The sequence below is a fragment of the Buteo buteo genome, chromosome 11, assembly GCF_964188355.1.
Source record: "Buteo buteo chromosome 11, bButBut1.hap1.1, whole genome shotgun sequence".
In the NCBI taxonomy this organism is placed as follows: domain Eukaryota; kingdom Metazoa; phylum Chordata; class Aves; order Accipitriformes; family Accipitridae; genus Buteo; species Buteo buteo.
Genome location: NC_134181.1, coordinates 3,021,044 through 3,039,033, shown reverse-complemented (window position 1 = coordinate 3,039,033; position 17,990 = coordinate 3,021,044). Strand labels below are relative to the sequence as shown.

The 17,990-nt window shown below is 64.1% G+C and overlaps 1 protein-coding gene across 2 annotated transcripts in view; it reads right to left on the bottom strand.

Moving 5' to 3' along the window:
- GSE1 (Gse1 coiled-coil protein) overlaps window positions 1–17,990 on the bottom strand; it is a 103,045-nt gene that overhangs the window by 18,363 nt on the left and 66,692 nt on the right. The gene's annotated exons all lie outside the window — the stretch shown is intronic.

The following is a 17,990-nucleotide window of genomic DNA, read 5'->3' as shown; positions in this document are numbered from 1 at the left end:
CTCTGGATGGGTCCCCAATGGAATTTGGGGTGACGCTCTATGGCACGAGGTCCCCAAGCCTTTTCCTCCCTCTCTCTCTCTCTCGGCGCCCTCGGCTCCCGCTCCGGAACCGCATCCAGCTGCACGCTCCGAGCGGGAACAGCTGCTTTGCATGGATTTTCAATGCTAATGGCCTCGCATTGTCAAGTCCCCCCTTGCGCTGCCTGAATGCAGCAGGCAGGGCCCCGGCGGCTGCCTGCGCGGGCAGGAGGGAGGGCAGGAGGCCGGGGGCAAGCGTGTGCCCATCGTCCCCCCCCCACGCACCCCGACACCCCCTCGAGAGCCAGCGGGCAGGGGACAGGCAAGCGGGGACCACCTCCTCTGCCGGGGATGTCCTGCCGAGCCGTGGCACACCTTCCACCCCCCCCCCCTTCAAAGAGCTCTCCCACCTCACCTACGACACGCTCCATTAATTAATTAATCGATCGATCGGAGACCGCGCTCCTGCCCTCCCTTCCCCACCGCCCGGCACGCAGCCCAAACGACGGGAGGGGGCCAGGCGTGGTGTTCCCAAGCGGCCCCAGGGATGGCGAGATGCAGGCGCAGCCTCTCTTCAGTTTTAGGGTCCTCGGGGCAGAGCTCAGGACCCATCCCGGGAGCATCCCCCACCTCGCCAGCACCCTTGGAGGGGTCCGGATGGGTCCCCCGGGGCGAGGAGCACCTTGCCGGCGAGGGACGGGATTTGGGGCTCCCCAAGGAGCCCAGCACGGCACTAAGCGTCCAAGCGTGCGGCACTATTAGCCGGCTGGGTCTCCATCGATCACTCCTCCATGGACCATTGATCTGGCAAACGACAACAAGCAAACTAATAAGAGCTCGTTTGGAGGGCGCAGCGCCGGGGAGGGGCCAGGGCCAGCATGATGCAGGATTATTTTTCTCCCTTCCTTGCCTTTCCACGCTCAGCCCAACCAGCCCCGGGTGTTTTCTAAGCCCACGGGAAATCACGTCGGTGAAAGATTCGCTTCAAAGCAACTTTCTTCCCCATTTCTGCCCCATCCAAGACTCAGCCTCCACCTCCTGTGCCGGCTGGGGGGCTTCAAAAAATAAAGTGCCTGTGCCCAAAGGATGCTGCTGGCCCCCCAGCCCCTCTCTGCAACATCCAGGTCGGGACAGTGGCTCCTCTGGGCTCCCACTGCCCAGATCCGGGTGCCAGCCCCCCCTGCTTTGGGGAAAGCGGGGTACAGCCCCCACCCCTCCTCTTGCAGGGGGTACGGATGGGTGCCAGGCATCACGCAGCACCGCTGGGGGCTGCCGGGCATCCCATGGGAGAGAGCTAGGCATTGCACGGGGCTGCCGGGCATCGCGTGGGACGGAGCTGCTGGGCATTGCGGGGGGCTGCTGGGCATCGTGTGGGAGGGAGCCGGGCACTACACGGTGCTGCCGGGCATTGCGCCATGCTGCCAGGCACTGCACAGTGCTGCCGGGCATTGTATGGTGCTGCCAGGCATTGCACGGTGCTGCTGGGCATTACACGGTGCTGCTGGGCACTGCACGGTGCTGCTGGGCACTGCATGGTGCTGCCAAGCATTGCGTGGTGGTGCCAAGCGTTGCATGGTACTGTTGTGCACTGCATGGTGCTGCTGGGCATTGCACTGTGCTGCTGGGCACTGTACGGTGCTGCTGGGCATTGCACGGTGCTGCCGGGCATTGCACGGTGCTGCTGGGCACTGCACGGTGCTGCCAAGCGTTGCGTGGTGCTGCCAAGCGTTGCATGGTACTGTTGTGTGCTGCATGGTGCTGCCGGGCATTGCACTGTGCTGCCAGGCACTGCACGGTGCTGTCGGGCATTGCACGGTGCTGTCGGGCATTGCACGGTGCTGCTGGGCACTGCATGGTGCTGCCAAGGATTGCGTGGTGGTGCCAAGCGTTGCATGGTACTGTTGTGCACTGCATGGTGCTGCCGGGCATTGCGCTGTGCTGCTGGGCACTGTACGGTGCTGCTGGGCATTGCACGGTGCTGCCGGGCACTGCACGGTGCTGCCGGGCATTGCACGGTGCTGCTGGGCACTGCACGGTGCTGCCAAGCGTTGCGTGGTGCTGCCAAGCGTTGCATGGTACTGTTGTGCGCTGCATGGTGCTGCCGGGCATTGCACTGTGCTGCCGGGCACTGCGCGGTCCTGCCGGGCATTGAACGGTGCCATTTGGCACGGTGTGGGACAAGGCTAGGCGCTGCATGGCGCTGCCAGGCATTGCACGGTGCCGTCGGGCATTCCACGGTGCCGCTGGACGTTGCACGGCGCCGCCGTGTATCGCACGGTGCCGTTGGGCAACGCGTGAGTCAGAGCCAGGCGTTGCACGGTGCCGCCAAACCTTGCATGGTGCTACCGGGCATGGCACAGGCCGGGAGCGGGCAATGCCCTCCCGTCCACGTCCCTCGTCCCCATCCGCGGCCCGTGTCCCCGTGCCGGCAGCTCGGTGCAGCCCTGCCGCGGGCAGCGCAGGATTTGCCGTCAGCGGCGCATTGTTCTCGGTGCGAGAAGCCCTTGCCCAGCAGATGGCAGGTATAACAAAGCAGCTTGCTGCGGCCAAGCCAATTATTTATCTAATTATGATTTACCACTTAACCACATGATCTTTCTGCAGAGTTGTGGGCAATTAAAACCGGGGTGATTATGTGGATTATGCAAATCGGCTGGAGCCGAGCGAATAAAATTGGAGATTAGAGTTTCACGCAGGCTGGATCTTGCACGGGGCAGGTCCTGGCGGGGCAGGGGGGGGGCAGGGGCAGGGCAGGGGGCTGCAGGCAGGGGTGGGGGGCCAGGACCCAGCCGAGCTGGGGGCTACGGGCCAGAGTTAGGGGGTGCCAGGGCAAGGCGAGGGGATGCCTCCTGCCACCCCCCAGCTTGCCTTCGAGGTGCTTCTGGCAGAGCCAAGGGGGTCCAGAAGTAAAAACTGCCCCCCAGCATGATGGGGGTGGGTGCCCGCAGGGGCCCCCCCCCCCCGCCACCGGCGGAAAGCAGCCGGTGACTCAGCCAGTGCCGGGGATTTCCCAGCGCCCGCCCTGGCTGCACCCCAAAAAGGTGCTGGGGAGGTGGTGGGGGGGTGTTACACGGCGCAGCCCCCATCCCTCGCCCCATCCGCGAGCAGCTAACGAGGGGCTCCGGGGGTGATGGGTATTAATAACGGGTATTAATAACGGGTATTAATAACGCCGCCTGGCAGATTACTCTGCCCGCCCAGCTTGATATGAGATTTATGCATGGCGCGAACTCCGGAAATACAGAAGTATTAATGGTAATACCTCGTGTCCTAGCAAAGGTCACGGGCAATCTCCATCAATCCCACTGTGCTGCCGGCAAAGCCGGGGGTCCGGGCGGAACGGGGGGTCTCCCCCGCGCTCCCGGGGTCCCCCCGCACGCATGGCAGCCCCGTGGTTTATGACCGTGCAGATGGCCCAGCATGGGCCAGAGGGAAGGTTTTACCTTGGGATAAGAAATTAACGCTGGCAAACGGCAAATTTACTGCATGTATTTTCATTTTCCTAATACCGGCACCATCTGCCAGCAATCGGTGCCCCACGTCACCGGCTTTTTAGTTACAAGATGCTGCGGAGGTCTTGGGGAGACCTTGGGGTGCTCCTCACCCGGGACCCCGGTGCTGTGCCATGGGGTCCCCAAGGGACAACCCAGGGTCCCACCACCACTTTGATGGGTCTCACCATTTCCATAAAGTCCCCAAGAAACGGGCGCCAGTGAGGAGGGTTTGAAGCAGCAGCGATGCCCGTGGAGCCAGACTGTGCCAAGGACGGGCACAGCACCGCTGCCAGCACCGCTGGGACAGCTCCGGCACATTCATCACAGGGGAAGGTCAACCAAAACCCGGGTCCAGAGGAATCGTGCGTGGCACTGTTTGGTGCCGAGGCGAGCGGACCCCGCTTCCCACGCCGGGATTTAGGGTGATTAGCACTGGCGATCCCACAGGCCGGTGCCAAGGAGGCTGGCCGGTGCCCCCGCTCGCGCAGCATCTTCCCTTTTCGCCTACAGTAATCCTCAGCCTTTCGAGCAAATTATTAAAATTCACTTATATTTAATCTGCCTGCTGGAATTAATTGAATTTTTACGCTTGGCAAATGTCAGTGGGTGCACGCTGCCTCCCAACAGGGACCCAGCTGCAGGTGCAGCGGGCGCAGCCCCGGGCTTTTACCCCTCTCCGGGGACAAAATCCACCCTGGAGCACGGGACGGGGTGCCCACGGCACCCACAGCCCCCATCAGCAACGGGTGGTGGGACGCGTGGGTGCCAGCACCCTCCCAGCTCGGCGGGGGATGCTCGGTGGCACCGGGCACGCATCCCCCAAACCTGCCTCCCTCCACAGGGCGTGCATGAAACGCTCCCCAAATCCCACGGGATTCCCAAGGCAGCTCTCGGCGCTGCCTCGATGGCTTTGGAGAGGACATCGGGAGCCCCTCGCTTCCCACCCCACACCCTTGCCAGAGAGTACCAGCACCCTGCCTGGCGCTGGGATCTTCCGCCGGGCAACGAGAGCCTTCCTCCCCTCCCCATCATCCTCCTCGAAAATTGCCAAAGCGTCTAATTTGCCCGCTGGGAAGGCCGAGGGAAAAGAGCCTCTATTTTGCCGGTAATAAGCCCTCCAGACAAAGGCGGGATGAGCCATTCAGCGGTGGGAAGGGGGAAGGGTCCAGCCCCATGCCGGAGTGGTGCTGAGGGCTTGCGGGAAGGGAGACGTTCCCTCCTGCTCGGGAGAACCGGCACCGGGACACGGCACGGCATGCCGGCATCATCCCAGGATGACCCCAGCCCACGCACCCATGGGGTCCTGAGCTCCCGGGTGGGTGGTGGGATGGGCAGCATCACCGGCCATCGCGCTGGGGACGCTCCTGCTCCGCCAACTGGGACCAATACCCGACTCCCACGTGGCCTCGCTCCCCATTCCGCCGGGAACAGCCCCGGTCCCCGCTCGGGGACGCTGCTGTCCCCATCCGAGATGGAGAAGTTCATGGTCGGCGTCAACCACGGGAGACCCCGGGCCCCGGCAGGCAACTTCCAAACTTGACTAGCGCTTGCCCCCCTCCACCGCCCGCCCGGGATTATCATAAATTAAGACGTAATTACTCCATGGAAATTTACAGCACAAAGCTGTGGCGCTAACAAGTGTGTTTGGCGGCACCGGGGGGGAGATACAAAGCGCTATTGTCTGGCGGGCGCCAAAAAATCTGCTCTGCCCCCAAAAACGCCGCATCCCGGGGACGGGAATGGGGACGGGGATGGGGATGGACCGACTCCATCGCAGCCGCTCGAGCGCCGCAGCCAGCCACGTGCGTGCCCCATGCGCCGTGGGGATGGAGAGGGGCTCGGTGCCCGAAGAGGAGGGTCCCAGCCTGCCAGGGTGGGCGAGGGTGGGTGAAGGCTCCCCGGCACGATGGGTGCCCTCCTGCCCCGCGCCGAGCGGTGCCGCGGCTCTGCTCCCCACCGGGAGCCGATGGCACGGTGCCGCTAACAAAGACATCTTCTTTTTTTCCCCTCGAATAACTCCGCACCCGGTCAGCTCCCACCCGTGGGTGCTCCCACCCACAGGTGCTCCCACCCATGGGTGCTGCAGCCAGCAAAACCCCACCAACCCCACCTCTGAGACCCCTTTCACCAACTTCAGCACTCGTGGGGTTAAAAATAAATCCCCTGGGGATCTGGGGGACACACACACACGGGGGGGGGGACACCAGTGCCAGTCCCCGTGTGTGTGTGCGTGTGTGTCCCCCGGCGCTGCCAGTGCTGCCACACTCCCCCAGCTGCCACGCGCATTAAAAAATAATAATCAACGTGGAAAAAAACAACAACACAGCGCAAAAAAATTCAGGCGGCTAAAACAAATCCAGCAATAAAGGAGCCGGGGATCCTCGCAAAGCTGGCTGTGCAATTAAGCAGTTTTCTGCTGTACGCCGATAATCACCTAATTATACTATTAATGACAGTTCAACCTGCTCCGAAATAAAAGGACATTCTTCCATAACAGGATGCCAGCTGTTTGTTACAGATGTCAAACATCTTTAAAGCGTTATTATTAAAAGAAGGGGGGAAGGAGAAAGCGTGGTGATGCAGAAATGCAGCATCCTTCCCCCGCAAAGCCCCTCGCGGGGGGGTGGGATGGGTTGGGGTGTCGTCCCCCCCCCGCTTTTAACGCCGGCGAAATAATCCGTCGGAGGGGTGTTGCGGTGGGGGAGCATCCTTCCCGTCGACATTTGGTGTAATAAATACCCCGCGTCAGCTCATGGCAAGAGGCGCCTGCGTTTAATTAAGTGCGGCGGTCGGGAAATAAAGTTAAAAGTTAATAATAAAATGGGAAGGTGGGGGCAAGGGGGGGGGAGAAGTATGCACTCTGCTGCCAGGCTCGGGGCAGGGCTGGCCCCGGTCGTCGTCCCCCCCCCCCGGGTGCCGTCGGTGCCTCGAGCGTGGCTGCCGCCGGCGGTGCCCGCGCACGTGCCGCGATGCCGTGCCAAGGAGGAGCGTCCCCGGCAGGTGCTGCCAACCGGTGCCAAGGAAAAGGAAAGGGAGGGGGGGTACACACACCGTAGAGAAAAGAAGCACCTGCTCCCCCCCCCCCCAAAAAAAAAACCCACCCTGGCGTGGGTTTGGAGGTGAGCGATACCCGCAGCATCCCAGGGACCCCCCCGGGCATCGGGGTTCTGGCAGTGCCGGGAGGAGGGATGCCGGAGGTGGGGGGGGGGGGATGACTGCATGGCGGCAGCGGTTACCCCGCTTTCATCGCGGGCCAAACTCCCGCTGGGGTAATTACACCTCGCCTGCTTTCCCCCCCTCCGGCGGCACCGCGGCTCAGTGCTGGCGCAGCATGTTCCCGGGGGGGGGGACACACAGCCGGGTGCCCACCCGCCGCGGGGTGATGCCAGCGCTGGCGTTACACACCCACCCGCGCAGCCGCCCGGCTTTACACCCTGTCCTATATAGCTACAGGCAAATCTGCCTTTAAAACCACTGGGAACCAGGCTTAGCCCAGGAATAAAGAGATTACGGAGAGCGGGGGGGCAGGAAGAAAAAAAAAGGAAGAAGAAGGGGGTGTCTGGGAATAATTCACAGCCCCCCTCCAAGCTGTGCAGCTACTGACATCCCGGGTACCGGCGGGGCCCTGGCACAAGCAGGATGGCTGCAGACAGGCACCGAATTTTGGGGGTACCCACCCACCTGCTCGGAGCTGGGGGGGGGCTGCAATCGAACCCCCTTTTCCCAGGGCAGGACCCCCAGCCCTGACCCCTTGGCATACACCGGGCTGGCACCGGCCCCCGCTCGCCAGACGGGACGCAGCGGGGAAAAAAAAACCATCTGGGAAGCGTCACCCCAAGCCCCCGATCTCAGGGCGATGTCCCCGGTCTCTTGTTGTGTGTCCCCCCCCCCCGGTGGCATGCAGCCCTCGCCCACCGCCCCCCCCCTTCCCTTGGCTCCCCTCTTCCCTCCCCTCCTCAAACCATCACGGGGAAGCTGGAAAGTGGTTGACATGGTTGCCGTGGCAACCGGATTTAGGACTGGCGAGAGGAGGAGGAGGAGGAGGAGGAGGATGGTGGGGTGGGCAAGGGAGGAAGGCGGGAGGGCTTCCCGGCACCCCAACCCAGCCCAGACTCCCCCCCCCCCCCCAGCATCACCCAGCCCCCCCCTCCTCAGCACCCCAAAAAGCATCACCCTCGACCACCCCTCAACCACACACCCGGCGAGGATGAGGAAGGGCAACCCCCAGCCCCAGCATCCAGCCGGAGGCTTGCCAAGACGGGGTGGGGGGCTCAGCCCCCAGCACCCCAAACCCAACCCCTGGGGCGGGGGGGGGGTTGGCCGCCCCTGCCTGGCGCTGCCAAAAATCGCCGGTGACTCACGCCTCATGCCGGCGGCACCCGCCGAGCGGCATCACCCAGCTCCCTCCAGCTGCTTTTGATCCCGGGGCTAAATATTACCGGCCCCGGCATAAAAATAGGAACCATTTGGGAAGGTCCTGAGTCAGCAGCATCCGCCGCCAGCACCCGCCGCCATCCTTCCCGGCACGCCGAAGCACCCAGGGCCCCATCCTGCCCTGCCGGGGGGACACACCAGGGTCCCTCCGGCACCCAGGGGCTGCCAGCAATTTGGGGACACCCCGTAGGGAGGGGATGGTCACCCCAAAAGGGTGAGATCGGCTGCCACCCTCGCGCCTGCCGGAGCAGCCAGCCAGGCCCTCTAGGGATGCTCCGTGTCCCCAAAGGGGTGCCGCGTGTCCCCAAAGGATTCTGCTGTCCCCGAGGGATGCTGTCACCGGCCGTGGGGTGACAACTGCACCCACGCATCTCAAGGCAAGCCAGCCCGAGCGCGGTCCCCACATGTACCAGCAGGGAACGGGGTCCCCTCCCTGGCCCCCCCCCCAGTTCTCAGCTACGCTTGATGCCCCACCGTCCCCTCGCAGCCCCCTTGAGCCTCGTCGCCCATCTCCAGCCCCCCACGACCAGAGGGACGCGGGTGGCAGGAGCATCGGTGACCGCAGGGATGCGGGGGGACGTCGAAGAGCCGGCCGGATCCCCCCCTGCTAGCCAAGCCACCGAGAAACGTGTGACACTGGCCACGGCCAGGCAGTCCCCGAGGCGGTGACAAGTCCCCGGCAGGATTCGGGCGCCGCTGAGTCACCGCCACCGGCCCCAGCGCTCACGAAACCCCCACGAGCCCACGGAGGGGGGGGGAAGGTTCACGTCTCCATCTGCTCCCACCCGACCTGGCCCACCAGCATCTCCCCGACACCCCGGCAGCTGCCGCCGGTGATTTCTCTGCTTGCCAGCGCCTCGAGCGTAATTTCCCCTAATTGCTTTAAATCTCGCAGCCTGACACTTCCATGCTCTTCTCTGTCTCGCTTTTCTCCTCTGGTTTTTTTATTTCCCCTTCCAAGGTGGCTGGGAAGCGAAGAGCCGGCCGGAGCAGGGTTTTCCAGGGCACAGGAATTAGTGCATTAGCGACAACGGCAAAGCCAGAAGTTTTCACGCAACAGGAGCTGCCGCCGGGAACCCCCGCTCGACCGGAGCGTGCTAAATATGGAATTTAAGGGGAAAAAAAAAAAAAAAAACAACCAACCCCCGATCCGTCTCCCTGCACCTGCAGCCTTTGGAGGAGTCCCCGCCGCGGGGGACGGCACCGAGGCCGGGTGGGCATTGCCCGCGAGCGCTGCGGGCAGCTGAGAACCGGCAAAAAACGGGCAAAGGGGATGATGTCGTGGGGGGGGAACGACGGGGAGCGGGACCCCTGCGGCCGGCCGGGAGGAGGGCGCAGGGTCGGAGCGTGCTGGGAGCGAGCGGGGTGCCACGAGCGAGCAGGTCACCCGTGTCCCTGCCGTGGCACTGCCCCTGAGAGGGATGTCACACCGCAACCCCTCCCGGGGCAGGAGGTCGTCATCGTCGTCGTCGTCCCCCCCCCCCCAAAGTTCAACCCCGGCGCCCCTTGGCCGCCCTTCCCGGCTCGCCTTCGCGCGCTTCGGCGCAGGCGCGCTCGGGCAGAGCCGCTCGTTCCTGTAACAACTGCCACATGCAAAAGCCATTTCCTGAAACAAACAACCTTCCGCGGGGAAACCGCCACGCGGGGGGCACGGGGCCCCCCCAGGAGAAGGGCCCCGCCGCCACCCCCCCCCCCCACCTCTCGGAGCGCACCCCCGAGCGTGCCCCCGAGCTCGCAGCCTGAGCGTGCACCCCCGAAGCTGCACCCCCAAGAGCACCTCGAGCTCGCCGCCTGAGCTCGCAGCCCAGGCTCGCATCCGGAGGGTTGAACCCCCCCTCCCCGCCGTCGAGCGCGCACCCTGCACCCCAAGAGCACCTCGAGCTCACGGCCCGAGCGCGCAGCCCAAGCGCACGCCCTGAGCGCGCACCCCCAGCCTGCGCCCCAAGAGCACCTCGAGTTCGCAGCCTGAGCTCGCAGCCCAAGGCTGCATCCCGAGCGTGAACCCCAACTGTGCGCCCCAAGAGCACCTCGAGCTCACGGCCTGAGCGTACCAAGCGTGCGCCCCAAGCGTGCACCCCAAACACGCACCCTCAGCCTGCACCCCAAGCTCCCACCCCGACCCCATATCCTGCGCACGCATCCTAAGCGTGCACCCCGAGCGTGCACCCCGAGCGTGCACCCCCAGCGCTCCCCCCCACCCCGAGCGCGCAACCCACGCGCGCGCCCGAGCTCGCACCCCAGCCCCCCTCGCCACCGATGCTCTCAAAACACCCCCAAACCCCCCCCCCACGCACACGGAGACGGGGGGGGGTCCCCCCCTTCCTCGCCAGCTGCCGCGGGGGCCGGTGCTGCCGGCTGGGGCGGCACAGCAAACTTTGGTGCCCCGAGTCCCTGCGCCCGAGCAGCAGCGGGGCTGCGAGCAGGGACCCCCCCACACCCCAAAACACAGCTCGCCCAGCATTTCTCCCCATCCCTCTTCGGCGAGAACCCCCCGGCTCCTCGGGGAGGGGAGAAACCCCCAGGGTAAGGGAGCGGCAGCAGGATAAGAGGAGGGGATCCGAGCACCCCAAAACCCTGCAGAGCCTTGCGGTGCCGTGCCGGGGCTGCCTGCTCCCCCCCCGCCAAAGCTCGCCGGACCCCAAAACCCCTATTAGGTGCTGGGAGAAAGTAACTTCACCCCCAAATCCCCCTCAGCTGCTGCTGGCCGGGGCGGATAAAGGGGTGTCCCCAAGCTGGGGGGGACCCTGGAGGGAGAACCTGGGGGGGAGAGGGGTTGGGGGGGGGGGCCGGCGGCAGCATCGCTCGGTGCCTTACCTGGTAAGTAATAGAGAGGTGGTTTCAACCCAAACATGATTTATGTTACAGTTCCATTGCGGCCAGGAAAAAAATAAAAATAAAAATAAAAAGACCCAAGGTGAAGAGGATGTGTCAGGAAGCAAAGGAAAAAAAAAAAAAAAAAAACCCAAAAAATTAGCACCAAGCCACACGGAGGGGGTTGGAAAAATAAACCAGAGGCGAAAAAATACGGTGGAGCGGGGAGGAGGAGAAGGAGGAGGAGGAGGAGGAGGAGGAGGAGCGGGGGGGAATCAAGTGCGTGGGGGGAGGAGGAAAAATAAAAATTGAAATAGCAGCGAGCCCAGGGCGCCGGCGGAGGGGTGGCGGTGGCGGTGGCGGCTGTCACCGGCGGGGCCAGGGCAGGAGCCTGGCTGCCATGGCGTGACGCCTTCCCGGGGGTTTTCCTGCCGCTTGAGCCCCGAGCTGCGAATCGCAGGCACACAAAAAGCCAGCGAGGAGGAGGAGGAGGAGGAGAAGGAGGAGGAGGAGGCGGTGGGACCCTCGGCGTGGAGGGGGGGAAGAGAACGCACCCCCTGAGCCGGCCGGTGCGGTGGGGTTCCCCGCCACCACCCACCCGGCGTGGAGAAAGGGTGCTGGCGGCGTGGGGTGGGTGACCCAGGCGGGGGTGCCGAGCCGGCGGTCCGTCCGTCCGTCCGTCCGTCCGAGCGGCGTGTCCCGAGGCGAGCAAGAAAAGCCCAGACTCCCCCGGGCTGCGCCAAAGCCGGGCGAGCGAGAGGCGGCAGACTTGCCCCTCGATCAATTTTCATGCAAGAATCATTATCGGTAAATTGGAAATCTGGCTACTTGACAGCAGATTTGTCTCCCCTAATGAAGGGGAGCGGGCAGGAGAGCGGCAGGCAGCTGCTCGCCCCGGCACCCTCCTCCTCGCGTCACGCCGTCCCGCTTCCCCGCGGGCTTCAACCTTCATCCCCGGTGGTTTTTGGGGAGGCGAGCCCCGGGGGCACCCCGCCAGCCGGGGACGGGAGGGCAGGAGAAGCCTCCTTCCCCCCTCAAACCCCGCTCCTCCTCGCCTACAGACAGAGTAATTTTTTTATTTTTCTTTTTTTTTTTTTTTTTTTGGTCTTTTCCGGGATGCTGTTTTCAAACAGCTGCCGATGGAGGCGGAGGGGGTGGGTGGGGGGGTAGTAAAATAAAAATAGAAAAATCAAGCCCCCCCCCCAAGTCGCTTTAAGGAGGGAAATTAGGAAATAAAACAATAAATAACCCAACTTTCCTGCCTGCCGGGAGCTGCCCGCTGCTTCACAAAAGGCAGGCGCAGGAAGGCTGCCTGCCCCGGCCCCTGCGCAGGGGGCTGGGGGTGAGCTCCCACCATGTCCCCCCGCCCCCCCTGCACCCCCAAATCCCCCCTGCCCGGCCTCGCTCGCCCGACGGGGGCTGCAATCAGCCACCCGATAGGATCTCCCCCATTCCCTCTCCGCTGATGCATTAGCAGATCCGGGAAGACATGCTTGCAGGCAAATAGGGCTAATAAATGCTATTACGGGGAGAGCGAGGGAGGCTGGAGATCCTGGCTGCACCATAGTAACGAGGGCCCGGCTTAATTTGCTTTAAGCAAACGATCAGCCAAGGCGGGGTGGAAAAGGAGGTGGGGGGGGGAAGAACGGTTGCGCGCTCCAGGCGCGCATGGGCGCGCTGGCTTGCACGGGTGCGCTGGCTTGCACGGGGGTGCGCGCGCTTATGGGCGCGCGTACGTGAGTGTGCATGTGTGCTGTGTCCCCCCCCGCACCCCCCCAGCCTCCATCCCCCCCCCCCCCCAGCTCTGGCCCTCTCTTCCCAAACCGCCGGCTGCTTTTAACACCAAAGTTCACGAAGGCGAGGTGTGATATCTCGCCCCTGCAAGAGAAGCCACATCCTGTATGATAATGACCAGCCCTTCAAAAAAAGCTTAAAGATACAGGCTATTCCCAGGCCCCCGCTGCCTGCTCCTGATCGTGGGGTGGCGGGGGGGGGGAGCTTGGGGTGCCGGTATCACCCCAAACCCATCCGACCCCACGGAGGGGAGATTTGGGGCCCGGTGCTCGCCGCGAGCGAGCAGAAAGGGCCTTTGCAAAAGGTCTTCTGGCTGCAAACGGCAGGCGCAGGCGCGCGCTTAGGCGCGCTTGCGTCCACGCGTGTGTGCACGCGTACACGCACGCACACGCACGCACACGCGTGCCCTTTCAGCCGAGCTCCCCGGGAACCCATTTGGCAAAGACGGAGCCGGTGAAAAACTGCACCCTCCTCCTCCTCCTCCCCCCCCTGCTCCCCACGTTAAATATTGCTTTTCTAATTCCAGGTCGGGGGATTATTATTATGTCTTTTCTTCCTTCCTAACCTACATCTGTCAAGATCGGCGCTGGGAGTATTTCTGGCCCGTCCCCTGAGTCATCGCTCGCGTCCCGCTCGCTCCGAGGCTGCTCCCCTGTGCCACCCGTGCTCCCACCTGCGGGGTGCTGGGTGCTGCTGGGTGCTGCTGCCTCCCCCCCCCCGCCCCAGCCAAACCCCCCCCCCCCGCACGCCTCGCTGGTGCATTAGGAAATGTCACTTATGGGGTGACACCGCTCTCTGTACCCTAAACCCAATGTGTCCCCCCATAGCGTGGGTGCAAGGGGACCCCCCCACCCCACCCTGGGCTGGAAAGGCTGCGGGGTCACCGTGTCACCCAATTCCCCCGGGGGGCCCCCACGCTTTTATAGGGGTCGATTTGATTTTGCTGGGCTCACGCAAGCACCGGGGGGACCCCTCCTCTCCCCCCACCCCCCCCCCGCCCCACTCCCCTCCATGGCATGAGCCGTAAAAATTAATTTGCAAACATGTCATTACACAATAGCTGTACAGGCAATAAACCTGTAATTACAGGCGGCTGGGGGAGCGGGCAGGCAGGCAGGGAGGGCAGGCAGGGAGGGCAGGCCTGCCTGCCAGCTCGGGCTTTGGGGTTTCGCCTCCCCCCTGCTCTCTTTGTTCATTATGCAAACGAGAATTGCTTCACTCCTGGAAGTTGGGCTCCACTTCAAAGGGGCGCGCTGCCTGCGCTGCCTGCGCTGCCTGTACTCCCCACCCTGCCAGGAAAACCCTAACGCCGCCCCAGCGCCCAGCACCCCGAGCCGGCAGCTCCCGTTGCTTGGCCGGGATGGGGAAACCGAGGCACGGCGCCCGGGGAGCCCCATTGGGAAACCAGCCCGGCCCTTTGCGACATCGGCCCAACCGAATTATCCGCCACCCTCCTCCTCCTCCTCGGTCGTCCCCGCTCTGCGGGCGATCGCGCACGCCATGCGCGCGCCGGCGGCGAGCGTTCCCCCTGCCTCAGTTTACCCACTTACCACCCCGCAGGAGACGGGACGCAGGGCACCGGCGCGAGACACCCGCCTGACCGCCCGGCAGCCGGCTCTGCCACGCCTCGCCTTGCCCCTCGTTAGCGGGAGAGCTTGACGAGCCTGACCCACTTCCCCGAGCGCCGGGAGGATTAATTGGTTCCTTGCTCGCGCGAAGCCGCCGGGAGCTGGGGCAGGTGCCAGGCGGGATTAGCAAAGCATGAGAGCGCAGCTCGCGGGGCCGGACGGGCAAGCGCGCCGCCGGCCCTGCCCACGCCGAGCAAGCGAGCCAAGGCCACGGCGGATGGGCGGCGGGGTGCCCGCCACCGTACCCTCGCCGCGGTACCCTCGCCGCGGGGACGCCGCGTGCCGGGGATGCCGGACCTCCTTGGGGATGCTCGACCTCCCCGCGGGCGTCCCCAAGGAAGGGGCCGCAGCCGTGCCGGGGACACCCACGCCGCGGTCCCCGGCGGGATGCCCATCCCCAAGCAGCCCGCCTTAGGGAAACTGAGGCACGGTCGGTCTCCACCAGGCTCCGCCGCGACCCGGCACCCTGAAAGCATCTGCTGGTGGGGATGCACGAGCGAGAAGAGGAGCGAGCGGCCGCCTCTCACCGTAAATAAGCGGCTCAGCGATGATTTCCTGCTCTTGTTGACCTTTGACTATGCAGAATAAAGACATAAATCCATATTTTAAACCCATCTGAGCGCCAGCCAGGCCCACAAAGCCATTTACAGCCTGCGATTTGGACGGGGCAGTGAGCAGGAAAGCGATGGTTTCTCGAGGTGACATTCCCCAGGAGGGAAATGAAGTGTTTTATTTGCAGATATATAGGGCACGGTCGTTCCTTCGCTTCCCCTTCCCTCCGCCCTCGGCTCATAAATAAAACATACGGCCGCGTAACCGGCTAATTACGGGAGGATGGCAAAACCCCGCCGGTCGCTGGGAAAAGAAATCAGCTTTTTAATCAGCCCACTTTCCTCCCCATCTAACTTAAGCAGAAACGGGCATTTCGGGTGCCGGGATGGATCCGAGACTCTCCGGCGGCTCGTAGGCTCCCGACGGGGTTGTGCACCCCGATCCCTTGAGGCGGGTTTGGGTTTGGATGGGGGGGGCGGGGGTTCAAGCTGCTTCTTTTTTTTTTTTTTTTCCCTGGCTGGGAAAAGGATGTCTTTGAAAAGTCTAATTGTTCCTTACACATTAGATACATTAATGAGGTCTCTGATCAAGCGGCTGGCTCTCCGGCAAGGAGGCTTCAAGTAGCAATTTTCCATTTGTGTTTCAAATTTTAATGAATGTTCCTGTCTCCGGCTGCGATGCGCGGTGATAATCCGCACGGCTCGGGTCAGCGCCGGAGCAGGGGCTGCCGCACGGGAGGGCTTGTACAAGGGTTTGATTTCTTTGGGGAATAGTTCATACAAAAAATGGTAATGGCAGAAGACAGTCTTCCTTCCCCCTCGGCTGCCAGAGCCCGAGAGCTACAAATCAGAGGGTTATTATTTCTTTCCGATGTCCCTAAAGTATCCTATATCTTTAGCAGGAGAGTAAAGTTCAGCCCTGATAAGATTGCGGCGCTGGGTGAGACACGCTTTTCCTTTCCTCCTGCCTTTTGGTGTTTTGGTTTTTTTTCCTCCAACTCCTTCTCCCTCTCCCTCCATCCCTGCGGTGGCCGGAGGGGTGTCCCCAGGGCCACCGGCCAGCAGCCCCCAGCCCACCCCAGGGGCCACCGGCGGGCAGGGCAGAGCCCCCGTCCCTCCCCATCCAAGGGCCGGATCCGGAACCCACCCCGCCAGGACAAGATTTTTATAACCTTGTTTTGGCATGCCTGCCATTAACTTAATTTAACATCCATATTGCCGCTACTTAATTAAATAGATGAACTCATTTTACATTTGCAAGTCTTAATTCATCCTGAACAAAATTGGCCGTGTTTCGTTCTTTCTACGCTACCAGCTCCCCGGAACAAATGACTGCCTTTTGTAGTTAACTGCTAGTACAGGTTAAAAGCTAATTAGCAGCCCGGGTTGGGTGTTAACTTCCTTATTTATCACCCGGCGCCACTCGATTAGCGAGGGGGCGCGGGCTGGCACTTCCTCGTCCGTGCGTGGGCCCCGTTTCTGCAGGGGTGATGCCCGCGCTCCTCGGCCAACGGCGCTGGATGCGTGCGTCGACGGATGCTCGGCGCTTAGTCCGTCACGCTCCCGCGGCGCCCAGCGGCACGGTGGGGGCAAGCTCGGCAGCACCCCGCCATCACGCCGGCACCCAACCGTCGCCGGAGAACGCCGGGAGAGCATCATCCCGAGCGCTGCCGTGCCCGCCGCAGCCTCCCCGTAGATATTTGGGCAGAGGCTTGGGAAAAGCAAGCGCCGCCGCCGCCACGGTTTTCCAAGCGTGGCTCCGGTGCTCCCGCCCGCGCCAACCGGCGACGCCTGGAAGGCTCCGGTGGGAAAACCGCGTCGAAGGTTCCCGGCATCCCGGCACGGTGGTGCGCTGGTTGCGGTGGGGGGGGTACGGGCAAAGCCGGGGGACGCAGCGGGGGGACGCGCCGGCGGCCGGGCGATGCTGAGCCTGGCAGGAAGCCGCTCCAGGAAGGCTCATCTGGTTTGACTAACAAATCGCTGACTGCTTCCCCCGAGGCAGGTGGAAGGAAACAAGTTCCGTGGCTGTAAACAACCCCCCCCCACCCCTTCGCCGCCACGGCCCCCCGCTTCCCACCCCTGGTCCCCCCCCCGGCCCCCCCCAGGCACCGGCCAGAGGCAGGTTGAGACAGGAAAGCGCTTGTGAAACACCCCCCCCCCATGCTCTGATGCAAGTCCTAGTGGGGGCACTTGGCCCCCCCCGCACCCCAGCCCCGGGCACGCCGGCACCCCGGGGAAGAGCGTGGGGTGACACAGAGCTTGCACCGGTCCCAGCCGGCCCCGTGGGACGACACCACGCCGGCGCGCACCACGCCGGCACCCGCCACGCCATGCCCGGCTGCCGGCGTGACTCAAGGGGGGAGAAGCCGGCGCGGTGCCCGCCGGCGGCACGGCGCGGCCGGGAGCAAAGCCCGCCACGCCGGGTGATGCCACGGTCCCCCCGCCAGCATGAACCGGCGGTGGGGACGGGTGGACCCCAGAGGAGACCCCGGGCACCGGTGGCAATCGCCGTCACCGGTGACGTCCAGCGCCGGTAACGGGGCCGCGGCGGCGGCGGCGCGGGGACGACGCGGCGCGGCAGGAGGGGATCGATAGGCATCTGCCCGGCCCGGTAAACCGATCTGCCCCCGCCTGCTGAAATAACAGCGAGGGGAGGCAGCTTCGGTTACCGGCGGTGCCGGGGGCCGGCTGGGTGCCAGCGCCCTTGGCCGAGGGCCAGGCGGATCCGCAGGTGCCGAGCCGGGGGACCCCTCGCCCTATCCCATTCCCGCCGGCACGGCACGGAGCTGCTCGTCCCGCTCGCCGGCGTCACCGCCCCGCCGAGCTCCCCACCCGGTATTTCAGGTCTGGCACCCAAGCCGGCGCCTTTGGGAGCCAGCGGTCCCGCGGGGGACGTCACCCCCGCCCGGGGCCACCGCCGCGTAGGAGCGGGACCGATTCCCTCCTCGTTGCACGTTGGGTTATCCCGAGCGTGGTTTTGGCCGCATCCCCCCCCCGGGGCACGGAGGGGTCAGAGCCCGGCAGCACCGGGATGAGGAGCCACGGTGGCCAAAAGCGAAGCCCGAAGGCTGGATCTGGCCCCTCTGGGAGGAGGGATAAGCGGTACCGGGTCCCCTCTGTCCCCCCCTAGACCCCACCAGGACCCCATCCCAAATCCCCGCCATCAGCAGAAGCAAAGGAGCGGGGCCGCAAGGAGCGAGGGCGATAGATAACAGCCCTCTGCGCCGGCGAGATAAATAGCCCCAGCAGCGCCAAGCTGT